Genomic DNA, 8,677 nt, shown 5'->3' with positions numbered 1-8,677 from the left:
GTATACAGCCCTCTGCCTGACCCAGACTTGGGGGTCTATGTGTGCCTGCTTTTTATTTTTTTATTTTTTTAAAAAAGAAAATCTCTCTTTTTTCTGTTATTTTGGCAGACTTTTTGGAATGTCTGGGAGCTAAGGGCTTTGCTTCATGGAGCAGAATTCTGAAGCAAGAAAAAGAGAAAGTTATAGACTAAACCACAGAAATGTAAACATGTCTGCAGCTAAAATAACTCCACTTTCATTGAAAACACTCCTCGCTCACAATCAGACTTCTGTGTGCTATGCTCAATAAAAGTGCGTTAATAGCAACCAATTAATACATTATGTAACTCTGCTTTTTTATATATTTTTTATTTTTTAAGAGAGCCCAAGACACTTTTAGCCGCTCGTTTTTTAATTAAGAGAGTACTCGAGTTTCTTCTTTGCCTGCTCGCCCTCGCGTCTGCCTGGACTGTCAGCTGGGATTCGTAGCTGGGATTCAGAGCAGAAGGAGGCGGAGGGAAAAAAAAAGAAAAGAAGGAAGGTAGCTTTCAGGGCTTCAGCCCAGGAGAAGCAACACATGAATGGGGTTTGGTGACGAAAACGGTCCCGAGAAGGGAAATGCGATGGCAACGATCGTGGGAGAAGAGGCATCACGGTAAGATCGCAGCCTGCACGGTTGTTCTTTCCCTAGAACTGGAGCTTATCTGGGAGTGGTGGTGGTTAAAATCGGACCGATCCCAGACGTTCTCACAGGGCACGATTGGCGCACTTGGTTGTTTACAACTCGAGCTTTCTCGGCGCGCTGCGTTTCCCTAGCCTGCCTTGAACCCGCGCTGAGCTCTTTTCTGAACCTCAGGTTGTCGCTGCGGAGGCGTTTTCTGTCTAGGATCCGGCCGGGTGGTGTTTGAAAGCCCTCCTCCAGCTGGATCTTCCTTAGCACGTTTACTCAGAAGTAAACCCCAAGAGCTCTCGCTCCCTCTAGAAGGGGAGCATCGCTCAGCACCAAACGGTGTCCGGGCATCTTTAGCCTAGAATATTTAAAACCTATACAGCTGCTGCCCAGAGCTCTGTAGCAAAAAAAATATAAACTTAGGTCCGTGGCTAGGCAGGGAGAAAGTTCTTCAAACTCTTGAAAAGTTGGCGCTTTCCTCGCTCGCCTCTCCATCTTCCAGTCACTTCGGTCCGTCCTTCCCACCGAAGGAGCTTTAAAATCGATAACCTTGGATGGTTGGCTATGGAGAGATCTCTGAGAGGGTGCGTGCTTTGTTTTTGAAGTGATCTTCCCGGCATGGGCGGCCTAAGGCGAACTGGGCCACGCGCACCTTCTCCCCGCGGCGCCCTGCGCCCAGCGCGCTCTTCCCTCAGCCGCCTCCGCTCCCACGTGCGAGCCAAGGACCCCTTTCCCCTCTCACCACAGGAATGGTGGGGACCGAGAGCCCCTCGCCGCTGGCAGGCGCGCGGCAAGCCGCCTCCCACCGGAGCCCATGGCCCGAGTCCCGTGGATGGGGAGGGAGCCGCCGGCTCGCGCAGCCTACGCTAAGTCAACACAGGCGCCGCCGCCGCCTCGCGCGTGTGGCGCGCTCGCTTCTGCCGCTTCTGCCTCAGGAGGCCTGACGGGCCGCCCTCGCTGAGGGGATCAGTCGGACCGCGGGGTAGGGGGTGGGGAGGTGGGACGCTCGCCGTGCCATGATTGGAGGCTGCCGGCTGCTCTCTAAGGCCGGAGCCGCCACACGGGGCTGAGCCCTGACGCGAGTCGGGCGGAGTGGTGGGGAGGGGGGGGGAGACGTCGTGTGAGCGGGGGGGGGGGGGGGAGACGGGACTTCCCCAACTCCTCCGTCAGCCTTTCTTTCCCGCCAGTCCCGGTGCCGGACGCTGTTGCTGCGGGCGCGCTCCCTCCGCTTCAGGGCGGGAGGTAAGTGCTTTCCCGTGTGGGGAGCGAGCGAGGGGCCATAGGTAGGTGGCAGGAGAGAGGGAGGGAGCGGGCGCCTGCGCGAGGCTCTCTGTCTGGGCGGCAAAGCGAAGTGTGAGGGCGGGGGGGGGGGCGTTGGGTGAGGGTGGCTGCGCTCGGCGGGCAACTTCTGGGCGCGCTTCCTCGGCTCCGCAATGGGGGGAAGGAAGAAGCTCGGCGGGCGCCTCGGACGCCCCGCAGCCCCGGTCCAGCCTCGGAGCCCCCAGGTGGCTGGAGCGCTTCGACGGCGCCGATTGTCTTCGAGGCGCAAAGGCGGCAGCCAGGCATAGCTCAGTCGGTAGAGCGTGAGACTCGGGGTCGCGGGTTCGAGCCCCACGTTGAGCAAAAAGGATTCCTGCATTGCAGGCAGATGACCCTCGTGGTCCCTTCCAACTCTACGATTTTTGGCTGGCTGGGTTCCTGCTTGGACCTTTCCCGATGAGTCGGAGGGTTTGTCTTTATTTGAGGAGGGGGAAAGGGAGAGGAGCTCTGCACATGCTCAGAGGTACCCCGGACTCGTCTTATTTCTTCACAGACTGTGTTAGCACTGAAAAGAACCAGGGCAGTTTTGTGGCTTCTTAAAGTCCTAGCCCGGTTCTGAATGGGATTGTGTCCTGCAATCCCCTTCCTCAGATGCATCTGAAAGGAGGACCTGGAGCTCAGTCCCAGTGCAGTGTAGGGACCTGCTTTTGGCCTCCAGAGATTTTCCGGAATACTGAATTACGAATATAGCAAGGCATCTTTCAGGATGCATTTGTGTGTGTGTGTAGCTCTTGTCCTAGATGCAGGACCCGAAGGGAAGAGGCAGGTTCTGGGGCAAGAGAAGGAAATAAAGGACAGGGGAAGCATTGTGATCTGGCAGAAGGTGCTGGTGGTCCCACAGCTCAAGAAGTGTAGAAGGAGACAATACTTTTTGTGTGTGCTACTGTGTTGAATCCTAGAAGCAGTTGCTAGCTGCTTCTGAGTACCATACTTGGATGGCTTGTGCTCTTCTTCTGTAGGACAAGATTAAGCATGACCACCCTTTTTTTTAACCATACCTCCTCCTCTGCCCTTTCTCTCTTGGTAGTGCCACTTGCTGAAGTACTTCTTAAAAATTACCTGCAGAAGTCATACTTTTCTTTTAAAAATTCATCTGAATGTAGTTAAGCCAAAAGGCACTGTACACATGTTTGGGCAACATCCAAGGCAGCTGTGAAAAACACACAGTTTATACATTCATTTTGCCACATGTGAAGTGCTAAAGAACATCCTGCACTTTTGAAGTTACTACCTGGTTTTTCTTATTAGTTCCCTCTGTGCCCCAATCTCGCCCCCTTTTCCCTCAGCCATAATTTTTTTCTTGACTTGGCTCCAGCTTCTTTTAAACCAATTCTTAAAAGTTTATTTGTTGCTTAAGTGGAGAATGCTGTATGATTTTGTGAATGTGCACATTGACTTGCCTTAGTTCTTAAAACAGTATTTTTATTTTTTCAGTTCGTTTTGCTAATTTTATTTTCAGAATGGTTGCTGCATTTGAAACTATTCAGTCAGGATCTTTTGTCACTTAGGTCTGAATGAGTAAAATTAATCAGTTACATTTAAATTCATTCATTTCAGTTATTTCCTTTCAGACCCACCGCCATTCTTACTCCCCTTCTGCATCTCTCATAGTGTACATAAACGCATACATGCACACACACTTTGTAGGTAACTACAAGACATCATTCAATTAACTGATACAATGGTGCCTTTTTAAATCTGCACAACTCCCTGTCCAAGGTAAAAAGACTCTTAGTTTTGTTCTCCAGCTTTTAAGTGTTTGAAGTAATATAATGAATAAGGGTCAGATTTGAGTTTGGTAAAAGGCTCACATTTGGTTTCACAAATGGCACACTCAGATACAGGAAATTAATTTCTGTGATCAGGTGATTGTCAAGTAAATATAAATCATTTTATCAGATGCTCTCAGTATGTGGTAAAATAAGCAAAGGCTTCTCTCTATTCATGATTGTATTCACTAGAAACCCCAAGTACTGTAATTGCTGCGCTTAAAATGAAAAAAAAAAAAAAAAAAAAAAACCCAAAAACAATTCTGGTTTAAATAGCATTCTGTGGAGTTAACAAAACCTTCAGTGTCGGAATAGTAGTTTGTGTGCTGCATTGTTTTCATGTAGTTTGGAGCCCCACCAGGGAAAGTGGAACAGTTAGGTCTATAGACTGCACATGGAGAACTGTCACATTCCTGAGTTTTAACCCTATAAGCACACATCTATGGTTTGTTTGAAGCAACAGACAAAGAGCGCTTTGAGTTCAGATAAAGAACCAACCCTAAACTCCATTAAGATGTTTTTACCTTGTTTGTGAATTTACTGTTATTAACTTAGGTGCATTTATGTCTTGCTTTAGAAGTAAAATCCATCTTATCATTGGTACGGCATGATACAAAGATTTTTTTGGACATCTTTGTACATTTAAAGAAGGACAGTTTAAAAGAAATGAATATAGCTGTTACTAACTAGCTAATACTTTAAAACACGACAATTCTTTTATTGTCATAATAGGCAGTAATGGGCAGCAAGCTAGCATTGTTTGGGTCACTTTATTTAAACTCAGTGTGGGAAAATATACTTATGAAGGATTCATTGAATGGGGGAAAAGTTCAAATAGTATTTCATAGATTACAACATTGTATAGCTCTTCTACTTTGTCAAATCTGCTCCTCAAAGTCAAACAAATCCCATAGTACTGCAAGAACTGTATGAATGATCTGTCATGGTTAGTTTTATATGTACTGTAATTAGCTTTTTATCTGAGGATTTTGCTGTTTTGCAAGGTACTCAGTTTTGCTATTTTTTGCTGTCTTGCTTAATCACTTTGGACCTTAATATATTTCTTTATATATCTTTAGCAGGATTTCAGTTCTTTCCTGTGTTGAAACACTTTGAGCAGAGTTTGTGTTTAATTTTTTTGATGGTTAAATATAACTGCATGGCAGTGACATGTTATAAAAGCAAAATACATACAGACGCAAAGTTTGCCATTAATATTGTTGTTGGAAATATGTTACTTTATCTTAGCAGTGGGGAAAAATAATCAGTATGATTAATTAATAAACAAATGCACATTCAAACTTTGCTTCTTATTAGCTTGATTTTAATCAGAGTGACCTCGTATGATCGTGCTTATGACATTGTTCTATGAAATCTGTGCATATAAGTATGCATATAAGTATGCCAATCAATTGAAACTGTTGCCACAGTTAAAGTGTTGTTGTTTTTTACTGTAGTACTATATTTTAACTGATAAAAAGTAACACTCACAGCCCAGTCCTATATATGTCCTATTGTACATGTCTACCCAGAAGTAAGTATAGGATTGCAGTCTTGCAACCCAAACCTAAGCATGTCTGTTTAGAAGTAGGTCCTACTAAAATCAATGGGACTTACTCTTGGGTAAACTGGTTTCAGATTGCAGCCTAAATTTGTTGACATTCTGAATGCATCCCGAAAAAGAAATGTAATATGTTTACATCATTAATTGAGTTGACTGAGAGTATTCCCTTTCTGTAGAAGTGTTTATATATAAATAACGTATTGGTAGCACCTCATTTTTCAAGTAATCTACATTTGTAGCCTAACTGGTTAGAATTAGAAATCTGGAAAATATATAGTAGATGAGGCAGTCGACAAAAGCTATAAATAATTTTTAAAATTTAAAATAGGGTTTTGCACTTGACCAGTCAATAAAGATTTTGTCACTTGGTCAAATCTGGTGAAATAATGGTAATGTATTTGTGTTATTAGAGTTACAAAGAAAATAATCAACAGGTTTTCTACATGCACAGATTACAGAAAGCAAATTAGATAGCTACCACTGTTACATTAATTTGAAAAAGTTGAAATGAATTATTTATTTTATTATAAATTTATTCTGCTCTTCCTGCAACTCCCTCAGGGTGGCATACATCATCCACCCCACAATGACCCTGTGAGGGTTATTAGGCTGAGAGTTTGTGACTAGTCCAATTTCACCTAATGAGTTTTGTGGCTAATTAAGCTTTAGAACTTGGTCTTTCTAGTCTTGGTCTGAAATTTTGTTCATTAGACAGTGACTTTTGCCAATGATGACTTTTTGTGTTCCTTTCTGGAGATGCCTTTCAGGTAGCCCAGGGATGGGGGGAACTTGTGCCTCCCTCCATATGTTGTTAGATTCCAACTTCTGTGGCCAATGTTCAGGGATGATGATGGGTGCTGTAGACCACCAACAACTGCAAATCCACAGCTCTCCCATCCCTTATTTAGGCAATGGAAGAAACATTTCTGTGCTTCTAACTTTGCACCTTGTAGCAGGGCTTGGGTATAAGCTGCCTTCATCCCTGCCTTTACTAAAGGATAACACCATCATGGAAGTTAACTTCCACCTATGGTGTAGATTCTACACAACAGCATTCTTGCAAGTTCTACAGTATTTGATGGTTGTCCAGTATTTTCAATTGACCAGTCAACGGCTATGATGCTAACCCTACTCTTAAAAACTATACTCCCAAAATGCAAAAGAAAACTAGAGTTTTGCTGAGTGCATGCCCACCCCCTACCCTGATTTTGTTGTCCTGGTCATGGAATGCAAAGGTGGGGGGGGGGGAGAGAGAGAGATTTCAGAAGTTTTTAAGGGGGACAAAATGTGGGTCTTACAGGCAATGGCAGCAATAGCTCTTCTTAGTGGTAGCTGCTGGTTGCCAGCTTCGATCTTGGAAAATAATAGTAGCTACCATCCATCAGCAACTGGGGAAAGTTTTTCATGTTGCCACAAATCTGACAGCAGCAGCAGAAGCACATTTGTTGCTGAAAGTTTTCATTGAATAAATTTTGCTTCATCAGTATGAAGGGGAAAAGGGTATTTTAGTCGGCGCTGTTGATCTCTTTTTTGTTATCTGCATGTCAAAATTAATGGTTACTGATCATCTTTCAGAAATGCTTTCATATAAGCATATATGCGCAATTCCCTAATAATGAAGAATAAATGCAGATTAAGATGAAGCTTGCTCCATCATATTGTGATCCTCAAACTATAGAGTAGCACCTCCAACCCTCTTGAATCTAAGTAGTAGTAGGTCTAAGTTAACGGACAGAAACCTTGACCATGCAGCAGTCTGGACATTCATGTGGCTTTCTTTTTTTTTTTGGAAATTACATATATGGCATTATCTGCAATATTGGACACAATAGGCCAAATCCAGCTTCCTCCTAATCCTTTAGTCTATGCCTCATTGACTTCAATGGTTTAGTTCTACAGTGTAGATTTTTTACCATGCAGTTTATGGAATTCTTCACATCTGCTTAATTCAAAGAGATTTTCGCCTTCATAAAATAAACACCGGCAGGATATTCCTACCATGTAGTATAAAGATATTTGTCCCTAACTTGGGAGTTCATTCAGCGATGCTTTAATTCTATGATAATTTATTCTGTGGTTTACCTTTATATCAAGGAAATTGTACTGGGTGCAGAGCCACTCTGGTGACCCTATGTTACTGTAGCTCCAATTCTAGACATCTAAGAAAGGCAGAGCATTCAGTGATGCACATCAAAAACTCCCTAGAAGTTCTCTTTGTATGCTGCCCATGAACTCATATTTCATTTGGCATTCTGTGAAAAGGCAGAATAGAACAAAATTTAATATGTTACTGGTAGCATAGTAAGACTATTGTAGGTATAGTGTTGGCAGCCTAAAATTACTTGGCTAAATATACATGCAAGTTAAAAAGTAGGGAATTGGGTGGGGGTGGGGAAATGAAAGGGTATATATCTAAATAGGGTGTTCTGGATGTATTTGTTGTAAGCTGCATTTTAACTTCTTCTATTTATACTTTTATAGTAGTATGTACGTGTATAATCTGGAAAGTTTGATTGAATACAAGAAATACTAATTTAACAATGAAAGCCAGGGGGTGTTTTCATCTCTGGACTCAAGTTTGCTCTGAGAGTCAATTGTCACAAACATGTACTTATAATGAAAAATAAAATAAAATATCCCCTTGGGTCTGGCATTTTTCACATTGACTGGAGAACTAAAAGGATACTTGATCTAGAATAAACATGAGCGACTTTGCCAAAGGTTTGGGCCCCATACCATATCTGAATGAAGGCAACCCCCCCCCCAATTAATTTCAGTGGAATTTCCTCTGTTTGGGATTGTGCCCTAAAGGGTCCCCCCCCTCCAAAAAAAAAAAAAAAGGCCTTATATTATTACCACATTTTCTGTGTCAGTGTTTTTCTTCTTTTTTAAAGTGGAGATTTGTTACTGGAAATATGTTGCATTTGAATTCTGCTTGTATCAGATAGATCTCTTTCTCAGCATAACTTGATTCCAAGAAGAAGAAAATCCCTCAAGCTTATGGCCCCGATCCAGAGCACCAGGCAGTGATTTCTGCATTCACAACCGGGCTCTTGAGTTTGTTCTTTCTGATAGCACACCCTCCTCCCCCAGTGGCACCTGACAAGCTGGCCCTGAAAACTCAGGGAACTTCAGAAGTGTCCTTTATCACAAGCCAAGGAACTGTTGTGGGGGGTTGTGGGGGTGGGGTGGACTGAGGGGTCCTGACAAACTCCAACACACTCTTCTAAAAGGGCTTCCAGGGTAGCAGCCTTGCTAGTCCTGTTGTACAAAACTGAACTCTTTATTTTATATGATGCATATAAGTGGGTTCCTTCAGATTTATGAGATACTCTTTGTGTAAGGAAATTATTCCACCTGTACACTACTTGTGTA

The 8,677-nt window shown here is 43.4% G+C and overlaps 1 protein-coding gene across 5 annotated transcripts in view; it reads left to right on the top strand.

Annotated features, from left to right (window-relative positions):
* Nucleotides 1-389: 389 nt before the first annotated feature.
* ERG (ETS transcription factor ERG) overlaps nt 390-8,677 on the top strand; it is a 112,927-nt gene continuing 104,639 nt past the window's right edge. For 2 of the 5 annotated variants that reach the window (XM_083438701.1, XM_083438696.1), the window contains exon 1: nt 1,798-1,891. The gene's annotated coding sequence lies outside the window, so the exon portion shown is untranslated. Of the gene's footprint in view, nt 635-1,707; nt 1,892-8,677 lie in introns of those variants that run through there. The other 3 variants (XM_083438700.1, XM_083438704.1, XM_083438699.1) reach the window with 3 other exon arrangements.

The sequence above is a fragment of the Podarcis tiliguerta genome (genome assembly GCF_965153285.1).
Source record: "Podarcis tiliguerta genome assembly, chromosome: 4".
In the NCBI taxonomy this organism is placed as follows: Eukaryota; Metazoa; Chordata; class Lepidosauria; order Squamata; family Lacertidae; genus Podarcis; species Podarcis tiliguerta.
This window is presented reverse-complemented; position numbering and strand designations above follow the sequence as displayed.